Below are 11,856 nucleotides of genomic sequence, written 5' to 3' on the forward strand. Positions count from 1 at the left end.
GGGGGAGGTTAAAAAAAGGGGAGGGGGAAAGGTTAGAAAGGGGGGGGGGTTTTAAAAAAAAAGGGAGGTTAAAAAAAAAGGTTAAAAAAAGACGTTAAAAAAATGTTAAAAAAAAAAGACGTTAAAAAAAAAAAAAAGAGGTTAAAAAAAAAGGAGGTAAAAAAAAAAAAGGGGGGGGGGGGAGCCGCTGCTCGCCCCGGCTTTGCCCAAAAAAGAAAAAAAAAATATCACAAAAGCGCGTCTACGGTCTGCGGCGCATCGCGGGAGGGGAGGCGGGTGGTGGAGGGTGCCGGCGCCGCGCCGCCCTGCGCGGCTGCGGAGCGCGGCTGGAGCCGCGGGGGATCCTCGGCCTCGGCGGGGCCGCAGCTCCCATCAACCCGCCAGTGCTGGGGAGGGGGGAGCGCGGGGGGAGCGGAGGAGGTTGGGGAGGAGGGGGGAGCGGGATTGAGGCGAGGCAGGGCAGAATCAAAAGATAAAAATAAAAAAGCAAGCCAAAATGATGCCTGTTTAAAAAAAAAATAAAAATAAAAATTTAAAAAATTTAAAAATCCAAAACACCAACCCTAAGATTTGGACGTCGGAATCGGTTTAAGCATCTGTCACAAAAGAGAAGAACAAGCGCATCCAGAGTGTTGTATCCCTTTTTAAAGCCCAGGTCGTCCTGATGCGGGGTCTGGGGCTTGGTTTTTTTTTTTTTTTCCTCCTTCTTCCGAACGGTTTTAATCCACACACACACACACGGAGTCTTGATCCGGCTGCTACGAAAAGAAAGGAAAAAAAAAAAAAAAAAAAAAAAGAAAAAGTGGGGCTGTGTCCCCTCCTTCCCCAGAAGCGTGCTGCCGGCGGGGGAGAGCCGGGCTGCGCGCTCCGCGCAGCTCCGCGCCGGGGCCGCTGTCAGCCGCCGGCCGCTCCCGGCGGTGCTTACATGGGTGCGGGGGCAGCCCGCGGCGACCCTCTCCGTGCTGCCGGCGCGTCTGGCTCGCTGGTTTTTTGGTTTTTTTTTTTTTTTCCTCCTCTCTCCTCCTTCCTGCCTTCCTTCCCCTCCTCCTCCTCCTCCTCCTTTCTTGGGTTGGTTGGTTTTTTGGTTTGTTTTTTTTTTTTTTTCCTTTTTTTTTTTTTTTTTTTTTTCTCCCCCTTCCCTTCGCTGCAATGAGCCGCCCTCCCCGCACCAGCGCCTCCGTCTTTCCCTTGCTGCGGGGGAGTCCCGGCGGCGGAGCCGGGCGCGGCGGGAGCGGAGCCGGCAGCGGCGCGGTTTCTACGCGCTAGACCGCGCCCGCCCGCCCCCCTCCGCTCCCCCCCCACCTCCCGGCGGCGGCTCGTAGTGCGCAGCGGCGCGGCCCCGGCCCGGCCCGGCCCGGCCCCGGCCCCGTCACGTGGGCGTCTAGACACCGTGTCGCTCCGGGAAAAAAAAAAAATATATATATATATATATTATATTTATCTCAAACCGCCTTGCGCAAGCGGCGGCTCGGGTTGCTGAAAGGTTGTGGGTCCTGTCCTCCCCCCCCCAACCCCTCGCCTCCGCCGGTAGCGCCCGGGGGTCCATCGGGAGTGCTGCGCGGGTGCGGAGCGGCTGCACCCCCCCCACAGCACCGCCCCTCGGCACCCCGCGGGGGCAAAGCGTGGGGGGAGCCCCCGGAGCCTGGGTGTGCCGGGAAGGCTGTAGCCCACCGTAAATATTGGAAGTACTAATCCCGATCCAGCTGTAAAAATAATTTAAAAAAAAATCTAAAAAATACCTGTATATGATTTTGGGCATCGAAAGAGGGCACGGCACAAAAAAGCAATAATGCTAATAATACCTTGCACTTTTACAGCACCTGTCGCCAAAGGAAGGTATTTCATAGGGGTAAGTATACTTCAATCCTCACAAAAATGGGAAGCAGAAATGATCATTCTTGTGACGGGTCTTAAAAATTTTAATAATTTCTGGCGCCCAGCATGCTCTACAGATCCCCCCATTCGCGTTCTGCCGGTGAGGTCCTGCAGAGGACGGGGAAACTGAGCCACCACAAGGCTGTGCAGCTCGTACAGGGGAACTGGGAAGCCTGGCTTAACATTTCCTTAGTGCCAGGCTTTGCAGGGCAGAAGTCGCCGAGGGTCCCCATCCCACGCACACGCCCACAGATGAGCAGCTCCTTTTTCACATAATCAGTACGGGCGGTTGAGTTGCTTAAGGTCACTCGGTAAGTCAGTTATCGCACTGGAAGTAGAAGCCAAGACTCTTAAATCACGGCTGCTACGAGCAAATCCAATTCTAAAACAATTGCACCCAACTAAACACGACACCGGCCATAAAACACAGGGGGGGCAAAACTAACGTGCCGTGCAGGCGGGGTATTCCCAGGGTTGCCTGTCCTGGCTGCTTGCCTTCAGTGCAGGCAGGAGCGTGGGGATAATTTTAGAGCCCAGTCTTGCAAATATTCACATGAGCAGGCCGGGGAGACTCCGAGCAGGCCCGGAATTGCTCACGGGATTTGCAGAATCTGGATCTACGTTAGTTAGAAAGGGGCTAGATTTTAGGGCGGCCTTACTAAAGGTTAATGAGATTATAGCGGCCCAGGCTCAAAATCTGCTTTGTGATAAACAGCATGAAAAAGTTGAGGAGGGGAAGAACATCCGCTGGCATCAAAACAAAAATTTAGGTAGGTTTGTTATTAAACTGCAGTCCGAGGAAGGGGATGGACTCGCTTCACCTCCAAATAACTAACGGCACAAGTAGAAGCTGCCTATTGAGTGTCCCACCAAATTCTGCAGCTGGCGATGCCGCAGCCGAGGCCGTTTCAGAGGTGGGGGCAGCCGCGGGGTGCCCAGGGTGCAGCCGTCGGGCCTTGGGGTGACAGAGGAGCGTGCCAAAGCAGAACAGCACCAGCGTCTGGGTCTGCTGCGCTGGCCAGAAAATCCCATTTCTTTTAAAATGGTCACTTCTGCATCCAGAAAAACAGAAATTTGGTAACATTTTCAGTTTAACATCTTGTTCACCTGCCTCTGGAGTGACCTCACGTACACTGAGGCCGATTTCCTCATTTTCTTAGAGAACCTCAATCACCTTTCCACTATGGTGCATATGGTAAATTGATGGGGGGGAGGGGGGGAAAGACTTCCTTCTCATTCCCATATCTGCTGGTGAAAGACACACTGGACACTCCCATTAATACATGCATTATACTTTTTAAATTTTAAAAACTTTCCAGGCTGTTATAAATGAGATTGATGTCTTTATGTCTTTTTTTTTTTTTCTCTTTGCAGTTCCTCTTGCCTTGTTGATGACTTGACGACTGCGAGTACTTTATTGTCATGAACAGAGTGACGAAAAGCATAACGTGGTGTATGATGTGAAGGAATGGAGAATAGGAATGGGGTCCAGGAGTCAATAATAAATTTTTTTGGCCCTGCCACAGGTACTCTAGCTGACCTCGGGCACATCCCTTTCCCCGTGATTAGGGACCTGGCCTTTAGCACCTCTGGTTGCCCATGGGTACAGCTCGGCCATCATCAGCACTTGCCTGTCTTTCTGATCTCTGCAGGTGAAAATCACCCCAGAAGTGTTAAATATTAAATAACTGATAAAGAACTGCTTTCTAATTAACCCTGCAAATTTGTTTAAACAGACCATATGTATATGCCCATATGGAAAATACCAAAATAAGCATAATGAAGCTGATAAAAATGGGCATGGTACCTGGGTGGGGGAGATGCTCTGAAAGGGGGGTGATGCCCACAGCCTGTGCTGCTGTGGATGGCATTGCTCATGGGCAGGGAAACATCAGACTGGACCAGAACCCTGGTCAAAAATGTACCAGCGTTGCTGTTAACCCAAGAGAAGGAATAAAATCTGTTTGAATCACAGACTGGTTTGGGTTGGAAGGGACCTTTAAAGGCCATCTAGTCCAACCCCCTGCCATGGGCAGGGACATCTTCCACTAGACCAGGTTGCTCAGAGCCCCGTCCAACCTGGCCTGGAATGTTTCCAGGGATGGGGCATCGACCACCTCTCTGGGCAACCTGTGCCAGGGCCTCACCACCCTCATGGTAAACAGTTTCTTCCTTCTCTCTAGTCTGAATCTCCCCTCTTTTAGTCTAAAACCGTTACCCCTTGTCCTATGACTACAGGCCCTATGAAGAAGTCTGTCCCCATCTTTCTCAAAAGCCCCCTTTCAGTATGGAAAGGATTTGTGTAAAGTATTTCATTTGTATGATGTATTTGTACAACGTATCGCAACCCTCATGCGAAACACATTAGGTCCTCTATGTAAAATCCCCCACTCCCCACGCCTAGACCTCAATTCTCATGGAGTTTTCTGGGGACCTTTCCTGAACCCAGCTGTCTTTTGAAGAGCTAAAGCCGAGTTCATTTGCATTGCAATTCAGCCTTTGACAGACAGTTGGAGCCAAGGCACTGTTAACCTAATTGTTTTGCTAACAGCACCAGGGTGTGAGACTCACCAAAGGCACTTCCAACAAAGGGGATAAAACCAGACTGGGGAAAAAACCCTTTTCCTGACATCATTACCAGGCACAAACAAACAGAGCTGATCCCTCCTCATACACTTTCGAGGCGAGGGTCAATAACAAACACACTTTGCTCTTTTGGGGGTATGTCTCTCTTTTTTAACAGCATTGACAAGCCATTCAGGGGAGGTGGGAGAGAGCAACCCAGGCTGAAGGCAGGGCAGAGGCAGTGCAGGCAGGCTCCTGGCACTCTCCCATCCTTTTGTGCACATTAGAAATAGCTAAGCTTGTGGCCCTGCTTCTATTTTTATGCATTATTTTCAGAGCAGAACTCTTAAGCAATGTCTGGGTTACAATGCCATTTTGGCTGTATCCGAGGTCTCCTTCCGCTCCAGCAGTTCACGTCGCACATGGCAAATTCAAGCTACGAGACCTCAGGTCTGTAAAGAAAACTCTTCTCCGAGCAACCTTGCTAGGTGCTGAGCAGCAGGTCACGGGGAGACATGGACCTCACAAGATCTCACTCTTCTCACCCATCATGGCAAGCTAAAATCATCATTTCAGTGCTGGTGCTCTTGGGTTCTCTCAGCCACTCCAAGGTTGCATCTGTTGGAAAGAGATTCACTGAAACTGGGTAGAATAAATGAGAAAAAAAGAAAAAAGGTGTAGCGCTTTGCAGGCATGGGGAAAAACACTCCTTTCTGCACCCAAACCAAGCGGTCCATCAGCAGCTATGGCAGGCACCAGCACTGGCTCTGGGGGACTGGTCAGTCAGGGGAATACTTGGATTCATCAAAGCACTCACACATGCCTGACTTCACGTATGTGCTTTGCCAGCTGAAGTTTTGTTGGCTTTATGGTTTGACCACACAAATGGTGTATTGCTTAGGTTTTCTGTCTAGAGAGCGATTAGACAGAAGACAGTTTCCTTACCTGAACTCCCTTATGCCGACATAAAGGAAATTATATATATATAAATATATATTAAATCGGTATAATCTCTCCCTAATTTGCTGTTTTGAACAGAAGATGCTGGTATAACAATGTCCATCGAAGAGGAATAACCATGGTGCAGGGATCAGGTCAGACCCAGTGTGATGTGGGGAAGGGAAGAACGAATGTGGGCCGGTGTCGGAGGGCAAGTACAGCTGCAAAAGAGGATCTGGTGTCCCACGGCCGCGATGCAAGCCGAGGTGGGCAGGAGGAGCAGTGCCTGCCCTTTGCGGCCTCTCCAGCGGTCACTCATGGCCGTACAGTGTCCATTAATCCGTGTCACACCTACTTCTTCACCCACATCACACTGCTGTCCCCCAAATAACCTGTGACAGCAGTGCTGTGTCACCAGTGGGGCCGAGGTTCAGCCCAGCTCCCGCCGAATGTCACCAGTGGGATTTATGACCAGGAGGTGAGAGGAAAGGGATTTAGGTCAGGCAGTCTGGGAGGGGATGACCCGGGAGCTGGGGATTGCAGCACAGGAGAACGTGACACCGTTTGGGAGCCACTGGCCAGACAGAGAAGACACGGGTCTGTTGAAGGGGAGATGTAAAGGGGAGGATTGGAGGCAGGTGGAGTATTTGGCTTTACAGATAAAGAAAAGCCTGCAAATCCCTTTTGCTACATATTATGCTGAGGAAGAGACCGGCTTCTTCCTCTAGCAGTCTAACCCAGAGATCCCAATTCCTTTGGGATCTGTACGTACTCTGTGGAGCTCAATATTAACACAAAATATACAGTCTTAATGCACCACCTTACATGTAACCTTTCATTTGTATTGTACCCACACTTCTATGTTTCAGATGTCCGAAATAGTAAATATTTCAAGTTTTCAGACTTGTTTTGGTGTGTAAGCTCTCAAAAAGGGATTTTTTTTCTATAAGGAAACAGAAAGCAAAGTGGCTTTGCTGGAACATTTTAAAGGTAAGCACAGATAGACAATATAGCTGATACCCCCCTTTCGGCATGTTAGTTTCAGCGGTAAAAATCAAAATCCTCCATGTTTCAGGTAAGGACATTTGCCAGATGTATGAGCTGCAATGTTTTATTTGTAGGTGCCTATAGTTACCTCTGACAAGCTCTGGACCAGATAATGGGGCATATGTAAAGAGCTGGGGCTGACATGGGAAATAAGGGTGTCTGTTACCCTAGACTTCCTTCTCCTGAAACCTCTGGAGTCCAGAGTGGAGACGGAGACAGCAACTTTCTGGTTGCAACCAGTGGTCCTGATGTGACCATAGACCTCAGGGTACCTCCCACGTGTGGATCCACTGCCTCCTGGATGCTGAATATGTAGTGTTTATGACATTGCAACACCTGTGCCTGGGGGTCTTGGGAAGGTGGGGTGTCCATCACTTAAATGCAGCATTTCAGCCCTAGCGTTATCAAGCTGATCCCTGACATCTGGCGGGAGGTATCAGCTTTAGGGGGATTTATCAGGTCCTGGAAGTTGGGCTGCTCAGATGGCAGCCACAATGCAGGGACGTGCCTTTCTTCTTCAGCATCAGCTGCTTGCCCAGAAGTGGGGACTGAGGTGCCACTGCTGTGCAGATCAGTTTACCGGAGGGAGGAATCCACAATTCCTTCATTAAAACCAAACAAAACTACCAAAAACCCTTTTTGGCAGAAGGAAATAATTGTAAGGGGGGTGGGAGAGTAGCAGGCAAAACAAGAGGAAAATCACCATCTTCTGTGTTTCCTATTGCTAGCAGGTAGGGGTGTAATTTTGGAGTTCCTTCCTTTTTAATGGGATAGGTCGTAACCCTACCATCATTTATGTGTCTTTCTGTATTTATTGCGGTGGCCTGGACAGATGCATTGTGGAGCTGATTTCTCTCCCTCAAACATTAGCCATGTCCTCACGGGGGGTGAGATACCAGCCTATGCTTTTCACAGACTTTTCCAGGGAAAACTCCCACTGACAATAATGGGAATTTTGTGTTCCTCATACTGACCTACAGCTTGACATAAAAAAATTAGTCAATGATCAGACATCTGTGATGCAAGCACTTTATAAAGCACTGCCATTTTAAGTGTAGAGTATTGCCATTGCATTGTGCAACAGTCTGGTTTAAAGTACACGTTTTAGATTTCTTGTCCCCAGATCCAATACAAGTTCTCATTTTAAACAACAAATTCTTGGATGCTTCTTTATATTCCATTTCTGTGGGAGCATTATACCTCTGTATGACAACATTTTGGGCTCTGTATGATACACCCCTATGATGTGCTTAAGAGGGAACTGAGAAGATGCATGCAAATAATTAAAAGATGCTCCAAAATCAGGACAATCGCAGACAAGTAATGTCTTTTATCTAGAAGTCTACAAAGACTTAGTCACAAAATACCTGCATGTGAAAAAAAGGTTATAATAAGAGTTTCTTGAGTCTCTCAAAGATACAGGATGAACCAAAAGCCAGGATGTTCTGCCAGGAGAACACGAGCGAAAAACGAAGCATCGTTTTTCACCAGCAACAATCCAGGTGGAGTAATTAACCACTGGTTGTGGTGGATGCTCTGTCAATAATAATTCTGAAGTGAGGTTTTGGTGGTATTCAGAAGAGGAGCTGCAGCTGGTTTAAACCTGTACGGATGCAGGGAGTCTTTCTGCCCTGAGTTACTCAGGTGGGTAGTCTAGACAGTAGGAATAGCTCTTTGTACCTGATAATTTATGAATTAGTAGAGACAGTGTATTAAAACAGATAATTGAAAAGTCCTCATTTGTCTAAATGTAGGGTTGGGATTTTTTAATAGCTTTTTACAAATATTAAACCCAACAGAAACGCTTTCATGACAGTCTTCCACATGGCTCAGTTCCAGGAAAAACAACCTGCTTGGAATTGAATTTTTTTCTCTAAAATATGCAAGGGGTGGAAAATGCTTGAGAACTGGAGAGTGACATTGAAACAAAATTGGGACCCCATCTGATAGCAACTACCTCCAGGATGGGACATTTCCTTTGAGCCTGAAATAAAGGAGTTTCAGGTAAACAAGAAATGTAGGATTGGACAGGAACCGACTACCCTGATTTCACAATCCAAATTGCATAAACTGAAGAAAAAAAAAAAGTATTAATTGTAAAGTGTAATTTAAAGATTGGATTTTCAAAAGCACCTTACCCAAACCTGCACATCCATTTCATCTGGAGGGAAGAAGGCATGCCATCTGATAGTAATGATTAATCCAAAGGAGGCCCAGACTTGTTCTCATTTAAGAGGAAAAATCGCATATTGTGTGAGAAGGTAAAAGCAGCCATACTGGCTAAAATACCTGTGGGCTGCTGAACGGGTCTGCTAGGGGCTGCAGAATATGGCCCACCATTTCCCAGAACTATTAATATTTGTTTACAAAGACATAACAGTAAATTTGGATCTGAAATATCCAAAGGATACTACAGATGTGCTTTCTCCCCCCCCATTTTATAATTTTTGGGAGGGTTTTCTGGCATAATTTGATGACACAAAGTTTAACCACCCACCACCACCTATGGAATAGAGAAAAAACCCAATTTGAAGCAAAGAGGGGAAATGCACTGTAATGGATCCCTATGCTAGCTGTGCCTTCGAGTTCAAAGACAGACACAACTTTAATCTCAACGTGTATGAACTACAATGAGCAAAATTTAAAATTATTTTTTTCATTTGATGTCCCTAGAGATAGTATTTAACTGTGACCCCACCAACACCTTCTAACACTCACCCTCCCCCAAATCATAGAGACAGGGAAGAGCACTTCACAAAGAATTAAAGGCCGAATTTATAGCCATTGTTTAAAAACATAATTAACACTGTGTTTAAAGCAAAAGTGAGACAATTACCACCTCCTAAAGGTCTTAAGAAATCCAAGCTGCAGACCTCCTGCCAGACTGAGTGATATCACCGGCACCATAAACAGAGGTTTGCAAGAACCATCCCATTCACAGCCCCAACAGCTATTGAGTGCTAAGCATTATTATTATTATTACTATTACTCTTTTTGTTTATGGTGATGTGCTAGGAAGTCTGCAGCTCAGGTTTCTCAGGACCAAACTGACTCCTACAAGAGTAGACTCACCTCCAAAGGGTGTCAATGGGAGTTTAGAGCTCTCAGGGCTTCCCCACCAGCACTTGTCCCCTCGCAAGGTCCTGCTAGGACCAGTTACATCAGCCTGATTACAGATTTGACCCATATATCACAAGCAGATATACAGCTGGACATTAATGCTTACAAACTCCAGCTTTTCGTGTTCTGCCGCAACAACTAAATCCATACATTCAGTGCAGAGTTTGAATAGAGAGAGAAAGAAGGGACATAAAGATCTCAGCTTCTTGGTTCAAGCTAGAATCATCATGATGTCCTGACGCTTCTGGCGAGTCTTAAGGTGAGTGTAAGTGCATCATCTTCCTCCATCACACACCGGTGAGCATGTCAGTTTGCAGAACAGCAAAGGTAAATCAGCCCCGATTTGAAGGTTTGTTTAGTTTGGACTAGTTAAACTATTTTGCAACATATTCATTACACAAAAATGTGGTAAATTAGATTAAGCAAAGCCAGAAAGTCCTCTTAATTGCTTTGAATTACTGTGAACACAAGACTACTCAGTCTCAGAAGCAAGGATGTGTCTTCTATACATCTGAACTATTTTAAGCACGTACAAAATTTTGCTGACAACCCCCACCCCAAGGCTCTCTCACAGCACTGGTTGGGATGCAGCCCTGGGATAAAACATGTAAGCCGGCCTATGACTTCAAAGCATCTTTCAGTTGCACAAATGTGAAATATTTGGTAAGATAAATAATAAAATAATAAAATTAGTTACTATTTCTTTATCATATAATAAAATTGTGGCCCACGGCACTTGCTGCTCAGCCCCATGCAAACCCCTTGTCAGTCTTGGTTCAGCTTGACCTGGCTGCCAGCCCATGGGGTCCTCTCCCAGGTGGGGAGCCCTGGGGGCCAGGGGGGAGCTGGTGCTGTGGGTGGGGGATGCCCTCCCACCGCCTCCTGCCACCATCAGGTGGGGCTGAGTGTGTTTGCGGATTTTCGTATATTCTACAGGATTGATGGTTTAATCCCTGTTCCATGAGACCCTTTTTTAATAGGGCCAAACCCCTGCCTCAGTCTTCCAGGTTGTAACCTTGATTTCTGACAGGTTCCTCACCAAGTTATTACTCCAAGGCAGTCCACAGATGCACAGTTACTCCTCCAAGACTCTCAAAAGGCAGGTACTACAAAGCAGAACATATCTTTTGTTTACATTTAACATGTATTCTATGGCGTGCATCTATCTGAAAACTAAAATGAGAAATAGCTAAGAGGGAGGAAATCGTATAAGAAAGCTAATTTCTCTCTCCCTCCCCACAAACAAAGAGAAGAAAGTCTGTCATTAGATGACATGGTTTTAAAGGAATGTTGTAATGTACAGAAATCCCATGCCATTATATGCACCCCTGAGGGCAGTGTGTATTTCTGTTCCAGCATCTTCCAGGGCATTTCATCTCTATCCTCTAGGCTGGATAGGGAAAACTCAATTAATTCATAGACCATTTGATATTGATTGAAATAATTAATGTCACTATTGATACATACCTGGCCAGGCCATTTATAAGATGGTGTTCAGCCTACCTAAATTCTGCCAGAAGAAAGTTAGATTACTAGTCTAATGTCATCTAGGATCTCTTCAGGGTGTCTGAGAGGAGACAAATCCCTCCAGAGAGCAATTCCTCTCCCTTCTCCTCCACACCCATCACAGTGGGGGTGAGGCACCCTTGGTGGGAAGCCGCTTGCTCCCAGGAGATGTGCAGGGACCTGAGTGGTCCAGGCAGGACACCAGGGTAAGGCACAGGTGAGTGATGCTCTGCAGCTCAGTGAGGTTTGATTTGGGGACCGCTGCTTTGCACCCCAACCAACGCTTGCACACTGGGAGGTCTGCAGCAGGGTGGGGGTAGATGGTGCCACTGCCCAGCTGGGAGCAGCTGTTTCATTGAATGGTTTGGGTTGGAAGGGACCTTTAAAGGCCATCTAGTCCAACCCCCTGCCATGGGCAGGGACATCTTCCACTAGATCAGGTTGCTCAGAGCCCCGTCCAACCTGGCCTGGAATGTTTCCAGGGATGGGGCATCTACCACCTCTCTGGGAAACCTGTGTCTGTGCCTCACCACCCTCATCATAAACTATTTCTTCCTTGTATCTAGTCTGAATCTCCCCTCTTTTAGTTTAAAATTATTCCCCCTTGTCCTATTGCTACAGGCCCTATTAAAAAGCCTGTCCCCATCTTTCTTCTAAGCCCCCTTTAAGTCTTGGGAGGCCGCTCTAAGGTCTCCCCAGAGCCTTCTCTTCTCCAGCTGAACCCCTCCAACTCTCTCAGCCTGTCCTCACAGGGGGGTGCTCCACCCACCCCGAGCATCTTCGTGGCCTCCTCTGGCCCCGCTC

This window comes from Strix aluco, chromosome Z (genome assembly GCF_031877795.1).
Source record: "Strix aluco isolate bStrAlu1 chromosome Z, bStrAlu1.hap1, whole genome shotgun sequence".
NCBI lineage: Eukaryota > Metazoa > Chordata > Aves > Strigiformes > Strigidae > Strix > Strix aluco.